This window comes from Arachis hypogaea, chromosome 1, assembly GCF_003086295.3.
Source record: "Arachis hypogaea cultivar Tifrunner chromosome 1, arahy.Tifrunner.gnm2.J5K5, whole genome shotgun sequence".
Lineage (NCBI taxonomy): Eukaryota > Viridiplantae > Streptophyta > Magnoliopsida > Fabales > Fabaceae > Arachis > Arachis hypogaea.
This window is the reverse complement of record NC_092036.1, coordinates 56,744,321-56,763,451: the sequence shown is the minus strand read 5'-3', so window position 1 is coordinate 56,763,451 and position 19,131 is coordinate 56,744,321. Positions and strand designations below refer to the sequence as shown.

General features: G+C 41.1%; 1 non-coding gene across 1 annotated transcript; it reads right to left on the bottom strand.

Moving 5' to 3' along the window:
- Positions 1 to 2,982: 2,982 nt before the first annotated feature.
- Positions 2,983 to 3,090, bottom strand: LOC112711321 (small nucleolar RNA R71). The gene has a single exon (XR_003157432.1). It is a non-coding gene; the product is annotated as a small nucleolar RNA R71 (small nucleolar RNA).
- Positions 3,091 to 19,131: the final 16,041 nt, after the last annotated feature.

The window sequence follows — 19,131 nt, the reverse complement described above, 5'->3', positions numbered from 1 at the left end:
CTTTTTCTATTGTATTTTCATCTTTTGATCTTTGGAATCTTTTGATCACTTTAGATCTCTAGATCATCTTGGTAGCTATCTTCATTCTTATGCTATCTTAGATCATTGGGAGGCTGGCCATTCGGCCATGCCTAGACCTTGTTCTTATGTATTTTCAACGGTGGAGTTTCTACACACCACAGATTAAGGTGTGGAGCTCTGTTGTACCTCGAGTATTAATGCAATTACTATTGTTCTTCTATTCAATTCCGCTTGTTCTTGTTCTAAGATATCACTTGTTCTTCAACTTGATGAATGTGATGATCCGTGACACTCATCATCATTCTCACCTGTGAACGCGTGCCTGACAACCACCTCCGTTCTACCTTAGATTGGGTGGATATCTCTTGGATTCTTTACCAGGAATCTTCGTGGTATAAGCTAGAATTGATGGCGGCATTCAAGAGAATCCGGAAGGTCTAAACCTTGTCTGTGGTATTCTGAGTAGGATTCAATGATTGAATGACTGTGACGAGCTTCAAACTCGCGATTGTGGGGCGTTAGTGACAGACGCAAAAGAATCACTGGATTCTATTCCGACATGATCGAGAACCGACAGCTGGATAGCCGTGCCGTGACAGGGTGCGTTGAACATTTCCACTGAGAGGATGGGAGGTAGCCACTGACAACGGTGAAACCCTTGCATACAGCTTGCCATGGAAAGGAGTAAGAAGGATTGGATGAAGACACTAGGAAAGCAGAGAGACGGAAGGAACACAGCATCTCTATACGCTTATCTGAAATTCCCACCAATGAATTGCATAAGTATCTCTATCTTTATCTTTATGTTTTATTCATCATTCATAACCATTTGAGTTTTCCTGACTAAGATTTACAAGGTGACCATAGCTTGCTTCATACCAACAATCTCTGTGGGATCGACCCTTACTCGCGTAAGGTTTATTACTTGGACGACCCAGTACACTTGCTGGTTAGTTGTGCGAAGTTGTGTTTATGCCATGGTATTGAACACCAAGTTTTTGGATTCATTACCGGGGATTATTTGAGTTGTGAAAAGTATTGATCACAATTTTGTGCACCAAGTTTTTGGCGCCGTTGCCGGGTATTGTTGAGTTTGGACAACTGACGGTTCATCTTGTTGCTTAGATTAGGTATTTTCTTCAGAGTTCTTAAGAATGAATTCTAGTGTTTCAAGGTGATGTTCTTATCATCACCAAAGCTGATTGATCTTCATCAATTTAGCTCTTGAATGCAATGTTCTGCTGAAGCTTGGCTAGCCATGTCTAATTTCTTTAGACTAAAGCTTTAGACTAACATTGCATGATTCCTGGAATTCTCATTAAGAATTTTGATATCTTTGTTTTCTTTTCCACTTAATTTTCGAAAAAAACAAAAAAAAATTACAAAATCATAAAATCCAAAAATATTTCTTGTTTGAGTCTAGTGCTTCATTTTAAGTTTGGTGTCTTGCATGCATTGTTATTTAGTTGCATTTTGATTATTCCTCATCATTAAAAATCCAAAAATATTTTCAATTTGTGTCGTTTCAAGTCAATAATACAGAGAATTGAAGATTCAGAACATACTGCAGAGGAATTACACAGAAAGAGCTGGGCGTTCAAAACGCCCAGTGAAGAAGGGCAAACTGGCGTTTAAACACCAGCCAGGGTGCCTGGCTGGGCGTTTAACGCCCAAAAGGGTAGTAGTTTGGGCGTTAAATGCCAGAATGTGCACCATTCTGGGCGTTTAACGCCAGGATGGCACAAGAGGGAAGATTTTGTTTTTAATGCAAATTTTTTTCAAGTTTTCAAAGTTTTTCAAAATCAAATCTTTTTCAAATCATATCTTTTCAATCATATGTTTTCAAAATCAATTTCTTTCCATTTTCAAGGATACTTGCTATCAATTAATGATTTGCTTCAACATTTCAAGTATGTTGCCTTTTCTGTTGAGAAAGGTTTAATGTTTGAATTATATCTTTTCTTGTTAGCCAAGTTATTAATTTTTAAAATCAAATCTTTTTAAAATGTTTTTCAAATCATATCTTCTCAATCACATTTTTTTTAAAATCAATCATATCTTCTTAAACACATCTTTTTCAAAATAGTTCTCAATCAAATCTTTTTGATTTCTAATTTCAAAATCTCTTTCAAAAATCACTTTACTTCTTTCTCAATCTTGGTTTTCGAAAATCAATTAATGTTTTTCAAAATGTTTTTAAAATCTTTTATTTAATTTTCGAAAATTTCTTTCCCTCTTCTCACATCCTTCTATTTATGGACTAACACTATTCCTTAATGCACAATTCGAACTCCATCTTTCTTGATAAGTTCGAATTCTCTACTTCTTCCTTCTATTTTTCTTTTCCTCTGACACCTCAAGGAATCTCTATACTGTGACATAGAGGATTCCATATTTTCTTGTTCTCTTCTCTCTCATATGAGCAGGAGCAAAGACAAAAGCATTTTTGTTGAGGCTGACCCTGAACCTGAAAGGACCTTGAAGCGAAAGCTAAGAGAAGCTAAGGCACAAATCTCTGTAGAGGACCTAACAGAAATCTTCAAAGAAGAAGACCCCATGGCAGCCGAAAACAACAACAATGCCAACAATGCAAGGAAGGTGCTGGGTGACTTTACTGCACCTACTCCCGACTTCTATGGGAGAAGCATCTCTATCCCTGCCATTGGAGCAAACAACTTTGAGCTTAAGCCTCAATTAGTTTCTCTAATGCAACAGAATTGCAAGTTCCATGGACTTCCATTGGAAGATCCTCATCAGTTCTTAGCTGAGTTCTTGTAAATCTGTGACACTATCAAGACTAATGGGGTTGACCCTGAAGTCTACAGACTTATGCTATTCCCTTTTGCTGTAAGAGACAGAGCTAGAATATGGTTGGATTCTCAACCTAAAGAAAGCCTGAACTCTTGGGAAAAGCTAGTCAATGCCTTCTTGGCAAAGTTCTTTCCACCTCAAAAATTGAGTAAGCTTAGAGTGGAAGTCCAAACCTTCAGACAGAAGGAAGGAGAATCCCTCTATGAAGCTTGGGAAAGATACAAATAATTAATCAGAAAGTGTCCCTCTGATATGCTTTCTGAATGGAGCATCATAGGTATTTTCTATGATGGTCTGTCTGAACTGTCCAAGATGTCTTTGGATAGCTCTGCTGGAGGATCTCTTCATCTGAAGAAGACGCCTACAGAAGCTCAAGAACTAATTGAAATGGTTGCAAATAACCAATTCATGTACACTTTTGAAAGGAATCCTGTGAACAATGGGGCTAATCAGAAGAAAGGCGTTCTTGAGATTGACACTCTAAATGCCATACTGGCTCAGAACAAAATATTGACTCAGCAAGTCAATATGATTTCTCAAAGTCTGTCTGGAATGCAAAATGCACCAGGCAGTACTAAGGAAGCTTCATCTGAAGAAGAAGCTTATGATCCTGAGAACCCTTCAATGGAAGAGGTGAATTACATGGGAGAACCCTATGGAAACACCTACAATCCTTCATGGAGAAATCATCCAAATCTTTCATGGAAGGATCAACAGAGACCTCAACAACGTTTCAACAACAATAATGGTGGAAGAAACAAGTTTAGCAATGGCAAGCCTTTTCCATCATCTTCTCAGCAACAGACAGAGAGTTCTAAGCAGAACACCTCTGACGTAGCAACCATGGTCTCTGATCTAATCAAAACCACTCAAAGTTTCATGACTGAAACAAGATCCTCCATTAGAAACTTGGAGGCACAAGTGGGTCAGCTGAGCAAGAAAATTACTGAACTCCCTCCTAGCACTCTTCCAAGCAATACAGAAGAAAATCCAAAAGGAGAGTGTAAAGCCATCAACATGGCCGAAATTGGAGAGGAGGAAGAGGCAGTGAACGCCACTGTGGAAGACCTCAATGGACGTCCACTGGCCTCCAATGAGTTCCCCAATGAGGAACCATGGGAATCTGAGGCTCAAAATGAGACCATAGAGATTCCATTGAATTTACTTCTGCCATTCATGAGCTCTGATGAGTATTCTTCCTCTGAAGAGGATGAGTATGTCACTGAAGAGCAAGTTACTAAATACCTTGGAGCAATCATGAAGCTAAATGACAAGTTATTTGGAAATGAGACTTGGGATGATGAACCTCCTATGCTCACCAAAGAACTGGATGACTTGTCTAGGCAGAAATTACCTCAAAAGAGACAGGATCCTGGGAAGTTTTCAATACCTTGTACCATAGGCACCATGACCTTTAAGAAGGCTCTGTGTGACTTAGGGTCAAGTGTAAACCTCATGCCTCTCTCCGTAATGGAGAAGCTAGGGATCTTTAAGGTGCAAGTTGCAAGAATCTCACTAGAGATGGCAGACAACTCAAGAAAACAAGCTTATGGACTTGTAGAGGATGTTCTGGTAAAAGTTGAAGACCATTACATCCCTGTTGATTTCATAGTCCTGGAAACTGGGAAGTACATGGATGAATCCATCATCCTTGGCAGACCCTTCCTAGCCACAGCAAAGGCTGTGATTGATGTTGATAGAGGAGAATTGATCATTCAAGTGAATGAAGAATCCTTTGTGTTTAAGGCTCAAGGATATCCCTCTGTCACCATGGAGAGGAAGCATGAAGAGCTTCTCGCAAAACAGAGCCAAACAGAGCCCCCACAGTCAAACTCTAAGTTTGGTGTTGGGAGGCCACAACCAACTTCTAAGTTTGGTGTTGAACCCCCACATTCAAACTCTAAGTTTGGTGTTGGGAGGTTCCAACATTGCTCTGAGCATCTGTGAGGCTCCATGAGAGCCCTCTGTCAAGCTATTGACATTAAAGAAGCGCTTGTTGGGAGGCAACCCAATGTTATATTTTATCTATTTCCCTTTGTTATTTTATGTTTTCTGTAGGTTGATGATCATGAGAAGCCACAAAATCAATTAAAAAAGCAAAAACAGAAAGAAAAACAGAAAGAAAAATAGCACACCCTGGAGGAGAACTTGCTGGCGTTTAAACGCCAGTAAGGCTAGCAGATGGGCGTTTAACGCCCAGTCTGGCACCATTCTGGGCGTTTAACGCCAGAAAGGGGCACCAGACTGGCGTTAAACGCCAGGAAAAGGCAAGAAGTTGGCGTTAAATGCCAGAAATGGGCACCAGCCCGGCGTTTAACGCCAGAATTGGCACAAAGAGCAATTTTGCTCGCCACTTGGTGCAGGGATGACTTTTCCTTGACACCTCAGGATCTGTGGACCCCACAGGATCTCTACCTACCCCACCACACTCTCTCTCTTCTTCACCCATTCACCAATCACCTCAACACCTCTTCCCCAAAAACCCTTCACCTATCAAATCCCATCTTTCTCTTCACCACTCACATCCATCCTTCATCAAACCCCACCTACCCCACCATTCAAATTCAAACCACTTACCCTCCCAAACCCACCCATACATGACCGAACCATAACCCCCCACTCCTATATAAACCCTTCTTCACTCCTTCATTTTCACACAACCTAAACACTACTTCTCCCCCTTTTGGCCGAACCACAAGGCCATCTCCATCTCCTCTATTTCTTCTTCTTCTACTCTCTTCTTTCTTCTTTTGCTCGAGGACGAGCCAACCTTTTAAGTTTGGTGTGGTAAAAGCATTACTTTTTGTTTTTCCATAACCATTTATGGCATCCAAGGCTGGAGAAACCTCTAGAAAGAGGAAAGGGAAGGCAAAAGCTTCCACCTCCGAGTCATGGGAGATGGAGAGATTCATCTCAAGGGTGCATCAAGACCATTTCTATGAAGTTGTGGCCTTGAAGAAGGTGATCCCCGAGGTCCCTTTCAAACTCAAAAAGAGTGAATATCCGGAGATCCGACATGAGATCCGAAGGAGAGGTTGGGAAGTTCTTACCAACCCCATTCAACAAGTCGGAATCTTAATGGTTCAAGAGTTCTATGCCAATGCATGGATCACCAAGAACCATGATCAAAGTGTGAACCCGGACCCAAAGAATTGGCTTACAATGGTTCGGGGGAAATACTTGGATTTTAGTCCGGAAAATTTAAGGTTGGCATTCAACTTGCCCATGATGCAAGGAGATGAACATCCTTACACTAGAAGGGTCAACTTTTATCAAAGGTTGGACCAAGTCCTCACAGTCATTTGTGAAGAGGGTGCCCAATGGAAGAGAGATTCAAGAGGGAAGCCGGTTCAACTGAGAAGGCACAACCTCAAGCCTGTGGCTAGAGGATGGTTGGAGTTTATCCAACGCTCAATCATTCCCACTAGCAACCGGTCCGAAGTTACTATAGACCGGGCTATCATGATCCATAGCATCATGATTGGAGAAGAAATAGAAGTTCATGAGGTGATATCCCAAGAACTCTATAAGGTGGCGGACAAGTCCTCTACCTTGGCAAGGTTAGCCTTTCCTCATCTCATTTGTCACCTCTGTTATTCAGTTGGAGTTGACATAGAGGGAGACATCCCCATTGATGAGGACAAGCCCATCACTAAGAAGAGGATGGAGCAAACAAGAGACCCCTCTCATCATCAAATCCCTGAGATGCCTCAAGGGATGCACTTTCCTCTACAAAACTATTGGGAGCAACTAAACACCTCCCTAGGAGAATTGAGTTCCAACATGGGACAACTAAGGGTGGAGCACCAAGAACATTCCATTCTCCTCCATGAAATTAGAGAAGATCAAAGAATCATGAGAGTGGAGCAACAAAGACAAGGAAGAGACATTGAGGAGCTCAAGAACTCCATAGGATCTTCAAGAGGAAGAACAAGCCGCCATCACTAAGGTGGACCCGTTCTTTAATTTCCTTGTTCTTTATTTTCTATTTTTCGAAAATTATGCTTATGTTTATCTATGTTTGTGTCTTGTGATCATTAGTGTCTTAGTGTCTATGCCTTAAAGTTATGAATGTCCTATGAATCCATCACCTTTCTTGAATGAAAAATGTTCTTAATTGAAAAAAGAAGAATTGCATGAATTTTGAATTTTATAACAGATTAATTATTTTGATGTGGTGGCAATACTTTTGTTTTCTGAATGTATGCTTAAACAGTGCATATGTCTTTTGAATTTGTGGTTCATAAATGTTGGCTCTTGAAAGAATGATGAAAAAGGAGAAATGTTACTGAGGATCCGAAAAATCATAAAAATGATTCTTGAAGAAAGAAAAAGCAGTGAATACAAAAAAAAAAGAAAAGAGAAAAACAAAAAAAAAGGGAGAAAAGAAAACGAAAAAAAAGAGAAAGAAAAAGAAAGAAATAAAGTTGTGATCCAAGGCAAAAAGAGTGTGCTTAAGAACCCTGGACACCTCTAATTGGGGACTCTAGCAAAGCTAAGTCACAATCTGAAAAGGATCACCCAATTATGTGTCTGTGGCATGTATGTATCCGGTGGTAATACTGGAAGACAGAGTGCTTTGGGCCACGGCCAAGACTCAATAAGTAGCTGTGTTCAAGAATCATCATACTTAACTAGGAGAATCAATGACACTATCTGGATTCTGAGTTCCTAAAGAAGCCAATCATTCTGAATTTCAAAGGATAGAGTGAGATGCCAAAACTATTCAGAGGCAAAAAGCTAAAAGCCCCGCTCATCTAATTAATACTGATCTTCATAGATGTTTTTGGAATTCATTGCATATTCTCTTCTTTTTATCTTATTTGATTTTCAGTTGCTTGGGGACAAGCAACAATTTAAGTTTGGTGTTGTGATGAGCGGATAATTTGTACGCTTTTTGGCATAGTTTTTAGTATGTTTTTAGTATGTTCTAGTTAGTTTTTAGTATATTTTTATTAGTTTTTAGTTAAAATTCACTTTTCTGGACTTTACTATGAGTTTGTGTGTTTTTCTGTGATTTCAGGTATTTTCTGGCTGAAATTGAGGGACTTGAGCAAAAATATGATTCAGAGACTAAAAAGGACTGCAGATGCTGTTGGATTCTGACCTTCCTGCACTCGAAGTGGATTTTCTGGAGCTACAGATGCCCAATTGGCGCGCTCTCAATGGCGTTGGAAAGTAGACATCCTGGACTTTCCAGAAATATATGATAGTCCATACTTTGCCCAAGATTTGATGGCCCAAACCGGCGTTCAAAGTCACCATCAGAATTCCCAGCGTTAAACGCCGGAACTGGCACAAGAATGGGAGTTAAACGCCCAAACTGGCACCAAAGCTGGCGTTTAACTCCAAGAAGAGTCTCTACACGAAAATGCTTCAATGCTCAGCCCAAGCACACACCAAGTGGGCCCGGAAGTGGATTTTTATGTCAATTATTCATCTTTGTAAACCCTAGGCTACTAGTTCTCTATAAGTAGGACCTTTTACTATTGTATTTTCATCTTTTGATCTTTGGAATCTTTTGATCACTTTAGATCTCTAGATCATCTTGGTAGCTATCTTCATTCTTATGCTATCTTAGATCATTGGGAGGCTGGCCATTCGGCCATGCCTAGACCTTGTTCTTATGTATTTTCAACGGTGGAGTTTCTACACACCACAGATTAAGGTGTCGAGCTCTGCTGTACCTCGAGTATTAATGCAATTACTATTGTTCTTCTATTCAATTCCGCTTGTTCTTGTTCTAAGATATCACTTGTTCTTCAACTTGATGAATGTGATGATCCGTGACACTCATCATCATTCTCACCTATGAACGCGTGCCTGACAACCACCTCCGTTCTACCTTAGATTGGGTGGATATCTCTTGGATTCTTTAACCGAAATCTTTGTGGTATAAGCTAGAATTGATGGCAGCATTCAAGAGAATCCGGAAGGTCTAAACCTTGTCTGTGGTATTCTGAGTAGGATTCAATGATTGAATGACTGTGACGAGCTTCAAACTCGCGATTGTGGGGCGTTAGTGACAGACGCAAAAGAATCACTGGATTCTATTCCGACATGATCGAGAACCGACAGCTGGATAGCCGTGCCGTGACAGGGTGCGTTGAACATTTCCACTGAGAGGATGGGAGGTAGCCACTGACAACGATGAAACCCTTGCATACAGCTTGCCATGGAAAGGAGTAAGAAGGATTGGATGAAGACACTAGGAAAGCAGAGAGACGGAAGGAACACAGCATCTCTATACGCTTATTTGAAATTCCCACCAATGAATTGCATAAGTATCTCTACCTTTATCTTTATGTTTTATTCATCATTCATAACCATTTGAGTTTGCCTGACTAAGATTTACAAGGTGACCATAGCTTGCTTCATACCAACAATCTCTGTGGGATCGACCCTTACTCGCGTAAGGTTTATTACTTGGACGACCCAGTACACTTGCTGGTTAGTTGTGCGAAGTTGTGTTTATGCCATGGTATTGAACACCAAGTTTTTGGATTCATTACCGGGGATTATTTGAGTTGTGAAAAGTATCGATCACAATTTTGTGCACCAATTCCGCAATGAAGTCGGCCAGATATTGAGATTTGATGGCTGTCCGAGCTTCGTATTGAAGGTTAAATTCGGACAACTTGACTGCCCATTGCAAGATTCTGCCTGCGAAGTCTGTTTTCTGTAAGATCCCTTTTATGGGCTGGTTGGTCCGAACTTTAATGGTGTGAGACTGGAAATATGGGCGAAGTTGTCGAGATGTTATTATGAGAGCGTAAGCGAACTTTTCTATTTTCTGGTAGTTCATCTCGGATCCTTGTAATGCTTTGCTGATAAAGTATATGGGTTGTTGCCCGCTGTTGTCTTCTCGGACCAGTGTTGAGGCTATTGCCCGATTTCCCACTGCGAGGTACAATATGAGTGGTTTTCCTTCCCGTGGCCGACTTAATATAGGTGGTCGTCCCAGGAATTTTTTGAAGTCTTGGAAGGCTTGCTCGCATTCTGCTGTCCATTCAAACTCCTTTCCCTTCCTTAGAGTGGCGTAGAAGGGGAGAGATCTTATTGCTGATCCAGCCAGGAATCTGGACAAGGCTGCCAACCTCCCGTTGAGTTGTTGTACCTCTTTGATACAAGTCGGACTCTTCATGTCGAGTACGGCCCTGCACTTGTCCGGGTTTGCCTCGATTCCTCTTTGTGTGATCATAAAACCCAAGAATTTACCAGCTTCTACTGCGAAGGTGCATTTTACGGGATTGAGTCTCATGCCGTGTCGTCTTATGGTGTTGAATACTTGTGTCAAGTCGGATAATAACATCTCTTCGTTTTGCGTCTTCACTAACATGTCGTCTACATAGACCTCCATGATCTTTCTGATGTGATCTAAAAAACTTTGTTCATTAATCTTTAGTAAGTGGCTCCCACGTTTTTAAGACCGAATGGCATAATAATGTAGCAGTAATTTTCCTTTGGGGTTAAGAATGAGGTTTTTTCTTGGTCGGGTGTGTACATTGGGATTTGGTTGTATCTTGAGTATACATCCATGAAGGAGAGGTATTTATATCTGGAGGAGGCATCTACCAGAGCGTCGATGTTTGGAAGCGGATAAGGATCTTTCGGGCAGGCTTTGTTGAGATCGGTATAGTCAGTGCACATTCTCCACTTCCCGTTTGACTTTTTTACTAATACAACATTAGCAAGTCATAGCGGGTATTTGACTTCTCTTATGAAACCTGCCTCCAGTAGAGCTCGTACTTGTTTTTCCATGGCTTGAGAGCATTCTGGTCCTAGCTTTCTATGCCTTTGTTGTACAGGTTGAGATTCTGGGTAGACTGCTAGCTTGTGGCACATTAGTTTGGGATCTATGCCTGGCATGTCTGCGGCCTTCCACGCAAAGAGGTCGGCGTTGTCTTGTTGAAACTGTATGAGTGATTCCTTTATGTCTCCTTTTAGGAGTGTGCAGATGTTGGTTGTTTGGTCCGAGGTGTCCCCGATCTGGATTTTCTCTATTTCTCCTTCAGGTTGTGGGCAAAGCTCCTCCCACCTCTGAACTCCACCGAGCTCAATTGTGTGGAATTCTTCTCCTCTGCCTCTGAGGTTTAGACTTTCGTTGTAACAGTGGCATGCCATCTTCTGATCTGCCTTTATCGTGGCTATTCCTCCTGCAGTTGGGAACTTCATGCATAGATGCGGAGTCGAGACTATTGCGCCGAGCTGATTTAACGTTGTCCGACCTATTAGAGCGTTGTAAGCTGAACTTACGTTGACTACGATGTAATCTATTTTGAGTGTTCTTGACTGACTTCCTTTTCTGAACGTTGTGTGGAGCGAGATGTATCCCATCGGTTGAACTGGGGTATCTTCTAGCCCGAATAGGCTGTCGGCTATGCTATGAGTTCTTTTTCTTCTAAGCCGAGTTTGTCGAAAGCAGTTTTGAATAAGATATCGGCAGAGCTCCCCTGGCCTATCAATGTGCGGTGAAGATTTGCATTTGCTAGTATAATAGTGATGACCATGGGGACGTCATGCCCTGATGCGACGTGGTGCACGAAATTGTGATCAATACTTTTCACAAATCAAATAATCCCCGGTAATGAATCCAAAAACTTGGTGTTCAATACCATGGCATAAACACAACTTCGCACAACTAACCAGCAAGTGTACTGGGTCGTCCAAGTAATAAACCTTACGCGAGTAAGGGTCGATCCCACAGAGATTGTTGGTATGAAGCAAGCTATGGTCACCTTGTAAATCTTACTCAGGCAAACTCAAATGGATATGGGTGATATACGAATAAAACATAAAGATAAAGATAGAGATACTTATGTAATTCATTGGTGGGAATTTCAGACAAGCGCATGAAGATGCTGTGTCCCTTCCGTCTCTCTGCTTTCCTACTGTCTTCATCCAATCCTTCTTACTCCTTTCCATGGCAAGCTGTATGCAAGGGTTTCACCGTTGTCAGTGGCTACCTCCCATCCTCTCAGTGGAAATGTTCAACGCACCCTGTCACGGCACGGCTATCCATCTGTCGGTTCTCAATCAGGCTGGAATAGAATCCAGTGATTCTTTTGCGTCTGTCACTAACGCCCCGCCTTCAGGAGTTTGAAGCTCGTCACAGTCATTCAATCATTGAATCCTACTCAGAATACTACAGACAAGGTTAGACCTTCTGGATTCTCTTGAATGCCGCCATCAGTTCTAGCCTATACCACGAAGACTCTGATCTCACGGAATGGCTGGCTCGGTTGTCAGGTGAGCGCTCGGTTGTCAGGCGATCAACCATGCATCGTGTATCAGGAATCCAAGAGATATTCACCCAATCTAAGGTAGAACGGAGGTGGTTGTCAGGCACACGTTCATAGGTGAGAATGATGATGAGTGTCACGGATCATCACATTCATCAAGTTGAAGAACAAGTGATATCTTGGAACAAGAACAAGCGGAATTGAATAGAAGAACAATAGTAATTGCATTAATACTCGAGGTACAGCAGAGCTCCACACCTTAATCTATGGTGTGTAGAAACTCCACCGTTGAAAATACATAAGAACAAGGTCTAGGCATGGCCAAATGGCCAGCCTCCCAAAGAGGGTTCAATCATAAAAACATGATCAAAAGCTCTTAAATGATCCAAAGATGAAAATACAATAGTAAAAGGTCCTATATATAGAGAACTAGTAGCCTAGGGTGTACAGAGATAAGTAAATGACATAAAAATCCACTTCCGGGCCCACTTGGTGTGTGCTTGGGCTGAGCATTGAAGCATTTTCGTGTAGAGACTCTTCTTGGAGTTAAACGCCAGCTTTTGTGCCAGTTTGGGCGTTTAACTCCCACTTTGGTGCCAGTTCCGGCGTTTAACGCTGGAAATCTTGAGGGTGACTGTGAACGCCGGTTTGGGCCATCAAATCTTGGGCAAAGTATGGACTATCATATATTGCTGGAAAGCCCAGGATGTCTACTTTCCAACGCCATTGACAGCGCGCCAATTGGGCTTCTGTAGCTCTAGAAAATCCACTTCGAGTGCAGGGAGGTCAGAATCCAACAGCATCTGCAGTCCTTTTTAGTCTCTGAATCAGATTTTTGCTCAGGTCCCTCAATTTCAGCCAGAAAATACCTGAAATCACAGAAAAGCACCCAAACTCATAGTAAAGTCTAGAAAAGTAAATTTTAACTAAAAACTAATAAAAATATACTAAAAACTAACTAGATCATACTAAAAACATACTAAAAACAATGCCAAAAAGCGTACAAATTATCCGCTCATCACGACGCCAGATACGTCTTCTTTGGTAAAAGTGATCGCCGGGATGTCGGGTGCTTCCTCCTTTCTTGTGACATGATATACGTCTTTGAGATGTCTTTTGCGAGATGATTTGGAGATTCGTCCTCCGACAAATCCGCCGTGTATCATGTGGACATGTCTTTCTAGCGTTCGAGATGATCATGTGGTTGGTCCGACATCTTCTGCTTTTCTTCCTTTTCTCTGTTCATCATCATGGGTGGCCAGATATCGATCTACCTTTCCTTCTCATACGAGCTTTGCTATGACATTTTTTAAGTCGAAACACTCATTGGTAGAGTGACCGCGGATTCGATGGTATTCACAATATTCAGCCCGGTTTCCTCCTCCTTTCTTGCCTTTGAGAGGTCGAGCTGGTGGTATTTTTTCCGTGTTGCAAACCTCTCTGTATACATCCACAAGAGACACCCGAAGAGGGGTGTAATTGTGGTATTTTTTATTTTCTCTCCATGTCGATCTTCCTTTTTTCTGGAATCTTTGTCTTTATCCCGGGGGGTGAACCTGGCCTTCGAGGTCTCTCCTAATTGGGAGTTTTCCTCCATGTTGATGTACTTTTTCGCTCGTTCTTGTACCTCATTCAGAGATGTAGGGTACTTTTTTGATATAGATTGACTAAAGGGCCCTTCTCGCAAGCCATTAATGAGGCCCAGAATAACGGCTTCTGTTGGCAGGTTCTGTATATCCATGCAGGTCTTGTTGAATCTCTCCATGTAGTTACACAGGGTTTCCCGTTTTCCTTGTCTGATTCCCAATAAGCTCGGAGCATGTTTAGCTTTGTCCTTTTGGATGGAGAATCTGGCCAGGAATTTCTTAGTCATGTCGTCGAAACTTGAGATGGACCTAAGAGGGAGGTTGTCGAACCATCTAATTGCTGTTTTTGTTAAAGTAGTTGGAAAGGCTTTGCAACGAACTGCATCTGAGGCATCGGTGAGATACATTCTGCTTCTGAAGTTGCTGAGATAATGACTGGGATCTGTAGTGCCATCGTATAAGGTCATGTCTGGGAGTTTAAAGTCCTTTGGGATTTTTGTCTTCATAATCTCCTTGGTGAATGGATCTTGCTCCTTGCGGTTGCTATCTTCAGGAGTAGATCGGCTGGCTTTCGTCTTGACATCGGCCTCAACTGTTAGGAGTTTGTTCTCCAATTCTCGGCGTCGCCTTATTTCCCTCTGTAGGTCTTTCTCGTCCTCTCGTTGGCGTAGGGCTTCTTCCTCGAGTTGTTTTAACCAGTCTTAAAATTCATCCATAGCTTCCTCATTTGGGGAGTTCGTCTTGTTGTTGATTTGGAAAGTATCTTTTGGTGTGGTATCCGCGTTTTTGTGCGACGTTCTTTCCTCTAAATCTGAGGTGTGGTCGTTGTCATGGTCATCTGCCATGGTGATGGGATGACTTCCAGGTTCCCCGGCAACGGCACCAATGTTCCGAGGGTTACCTGAAACTGTAGGTCGATCTCGGACGAGATCTTCTATGCTGGTCGGAGCTGTGGAGTCCGATCTGATGGACTTTGGTGGTGCTGCTGATCCTTCGTCCCCGGAGGGTGGGGGTAGCTGCAAGGGACTCCGATGCTTAAGTTAGCAAGGGTATTAAGCAGGTATTGAGTAGAATCAGAGTATGAGTTATACCTGGGTGCTCCAATGTATTTATAATGGCGTAGGGTGACCTTCTTAGATAAGATAAGTTAGTTATCTTATCTTATCTTTATCTCATCTTCAAGTGAGGTCATCTTATCTTCAAGGGAACCGCCTTTATCTCTATGGGCTTTGGGCTGCCCTTGGATTTTGGGACGTGTTCCTCTGTTTGGGCCCTTTTATTGGGCTTTCCTGCGACTTGGCCGAGCTCTTTGAGAAGAGGTCGGGTCATCCTGACCTAAAGAGGTCGGTCGCTTTGTCTGAAGAACATCCTGGGTTGGACAGCTTTGACCCAGGGTATGAACATGTTGGATTGGGGTGTCTCCTAGTCCAAACAAGCTGTTCGGATTTGCTCTAAGCTCTTTTTCTTGTAGGCCGAGTTTGTTGAAGGCGGATTTAAATAAGATATCCGCGGAGCTTCCTTGGTCCACCAGTGTGCGGTGGAGATTAGCATTGGCCAATATGATAGTGATGACCATGGGATTGTCATGTCCCGGGATGATGCCTACCACGTCTTCTTGTGTGAAAATAATAGTAGGGAGGACGGGCGATCCTTCTCCTCCTCCCACTTTGTATACCTCTTTAAGGTGCCTTTTGTGAGATGATTTTGAGATCCCCCCTTGATGAGCGGATAACTTATACGCTTTTTGGCATTGTTTTTATATAGTTTTTAGTATGATTTAGTTAGTTTTTAGTATATTTTTATTAGTTTTTAAGCAAAATTCATATTTCTGGACTTTACTATGAGTTTGTATGTTTTTCTGTGATTTCAGGTATTTTCTGACAGAAATTAAGGGACCTGAGCAAAAATCTAATTCAGAGGCCGACAAAGGACTGCAGATGCTGTTGGATTCTGACCTTCCTGCACTCGAAGTGGATTCTCTGGAGCTACAGAACTCCAAATGGTGCGCTTTCAATTGCGTTGGAAAGTAGACATCCAGGGATTTCCATAAATATATAATATTCCATACTTTGCGCAAGTTTTGATGACATAAAATGGCGTCAAAATGCCAGCTCTCTACCTTTTTCTGGCGTCAAAATGCCAGAACTGGCATAAAAGGTGGAGTTAAACGCCCAAACTGGCACCAAAGCTGGTGTTTAACTCCAAGGAAGACCTCTACATGTGAAAGCTTCAATGCTCAGCCCAAGCACACACCAAGTGGGCCCGGAAGTGGATTTCTGCATCACTTACTTATTTTTGTAAACCCTAGTAACTAGTTTAGTATAAATAGAACTTTTTACTATTGTATTTTCATCTTGGTATCTATCTTTGATCAGTTTATGCGATCTTAGACATTGGGGGCTAGCCTCACGGCCATGCCTGGACCTTTATCACTTATATATTTTCAACGGTGGAGTTTCTACACACCATAGATTAAGGTGTGGAGCTCTACTGTTCCTCGAGTATTAATGCAATTACTACTATTTTCTATTCAATTCATGCTTATTCCTGTTCTAAGATATCCATTCGCACACACGAACATGATGAATGTGATGATTATGTGACGCTTATCACCATTCTCACTTATGAATGCGTGCCTGACAAACATTCCCGTTCTACATGCAAACAAGCTTGAATGCATATCTCTTAGCCTTCTGGTTCACAATCAAAGTCTTCGTGGTATAAGCTAGAATCAATTGGCAGCATTCTTGAGATATAAAAAGTCTAAACCTTGTCTATGGTATTCTGAGTAGGATCTGGGATGGGATGACTATGACAAGCTTCAAACTTGCAAGTGTTAGGCGTAGTGACAGACACAAAAGGATCAATGGATCCATTCCAACATGAGTGAGAACCGATAGATGATTAGCCGTGCGGTGACAACGCATTTGGACCATTTTCACTGAGAGGACGGATGGTAGCCATTGACGACGGTGATCCCCCAACATACAGCTTTCCATAGAAAGGAGTATGAATGATTGAATGAAGACAGTAGGAAAGCAGAGATTCAAGAGGGATAGAGCATCTCCATACACTTATCTGAAATTCTCACCAATGATTTACATAAGTATCTCTATCTTTATTTTATGTTTTATTTATCTTTTAAATTATTAAAACTCCATAACCATTTGAATCCGCTTGACTGAGATTTACAAGGTGACCATAGCTTGCTTTAAGCGAACAATCTTCGTGGGATCGACCCTTACTCACATAAGGTTTTTTACTTGGACGACCTAGTGCACTTGCTGGTTAGTTGTGCGAAGTTGTGAAGAAGAGTGATATTACAATTGTGCGTACCAAGTTGTTGGCACCATTGAGATGACAATTTCGTGCACCAAGTTTTTGGCGCCGTTGCCGGGGATTGTTCGAGTTTGGACAACTGACGGTTCATCTTGTTGCTCAGATTAGGTAATTTTCTTCTTATTTAACCTTCAAAAAGTTTTCAAAAATCTTTCAAAAAAATTTCATAAAATCATAAAAATTCAAAAATATTTCATGGTTCTTGTTTGAATCCAGGGCCAAATTTTAAGTTTGGTGTCAATTGCATAATTTTAACTGTCTTGCAATTTTCGAAACACATGCATTATGTTCTTGATGATCTTGACGATCGGATTTCCTGTTGGTAAAGAAATTCACAAATATAATTGCGTTGTAAGTGTAGCTTCTAAACCAACAGAAAATCCTTTCATACAAATGTTTGGTTGTCACAAGTAACAAACTCAATAAAATTTATAAACCAAAGTATTCAAACCTCGGGTCGTCTTCTCAAGGAATTGTAGGGAAGTATGATTTATTATTGGTTATGAAAAATAGTATTTTTGGGTTTTGAAAGGGTTGAATAAGAAAAATAGATTGCAGGGAATTAATAAATAAATAACTAATAAAACTCTTGGAAAGGTATGAAAACTGGAAGTCCTATCCTAGTTATCCTTATCAATGGTGATGAGAATTATATTTTTGCTACCACTAAGTCAACCTCTAACTATGGAGGTAAGTTAAGTGGACAAATCAATTTAACACCTAAAGTCATAGTCAACTCCTAAGGAAAGACTAGAGTTATAGGAATCTAAACCAATCAGCAAAGATATTAGTTATCAATCACGATGAGTTTGACAACTCAAGAGTTACCAATTAATCAACCAAAGCCAAAAGGGAAAAATCTAAAAGACAGTAATCATAAGTCTGAAATACCTCAAATTATATTAAATGAAGATATCAATTCTAACATGGAAAAGTTCATAAATTAAATTGGGAAAATAAATAAAAAGAACATTAAACTTGGAAATTGAGAAGAAGAAATCCTAAATCCTTTAAGAGGAATCCTAATCCTAAATCCTAAGAGAGAGGAGAGAACCTCTCTCTCTAAAAACTAAATCTAATCCTAAAATTATGTATGAATGATCTAATCCCCTGAGTCTCTGCATGTTCCGTGATTTTAATATGTGTTTCTGGGCCAAAATCTGGGTCAAAATGCGGCCCGAAACTGTCTCTAGCGTATTCTGTAATTTCTGCAGATCGCGCAGGTCATGCTACGCATCATTCAGCGATTTTCCTCCCCACGCGTGCGCGTCAGACACACGCTCGCGTCGTTTTGTGCGAACTCCAATCCACGCGTATGCGTCAAGCACGCGTACGCGTCGTTGTGATTTTGTCCAATTCGCGCGCATGCGTCAGCCATGCGTGCGCGTCGCTGTTCGCTAGTTGTCTCCTTTATCACTTGTGCTCCTTCCTTTTTTGCAAGCTTCCTCTCCATTCTCTAAGCCATTCCTGCCCTATGAAGCATGAAACACTTAATCACACAGATCACGTCATCGAATGGTATAAAGGGGAATTAAAATACGTAATTAAAAGATCTATAGGAAGCAAGTTTTCAACCATAGAACTAAACTAGGAAGGAATTGTAAAATCATGCAAATCATATGAATAAGTGGGTAAGAATTTGATAAAAACCACTCAATCAAACACAATATAAACCATAAAATAGTGGTTTATCAACCTCCCCACACTTAAACATCAGCATGTCTTCATGCTAAGCCCAAGGAGACAAAATAAATAAGTAGGGAAAAGCAAGACTCATGCAAAGCAACCTATGAATGTGAATGCAACTACATGCTAAAATGATTCTACGTACTTGGTGAAAAAGTAAATAAATCTTTCAAGAATAAATATGAACTGGATTTCACTAATTCAAATCACAAAATAAAGTATAAATAACTTGCAAGAAGAAAATAGCTCATGAAGGCAGGGAACAAGGAATCGAGCATCGAACCCTCACTGGAAGTGTATACACTCTAATCGCTCAAGTGTTTAAGGTTCGATCTCTCAATTCTCTACTAACCTTGCTTTCTAAAGCTTACTTTTCTTCTACCAATCAACAAAGAATTAATGCAAAAATACACATATCAAGAGGTCTTTTAAGGGTTGTAATGGGG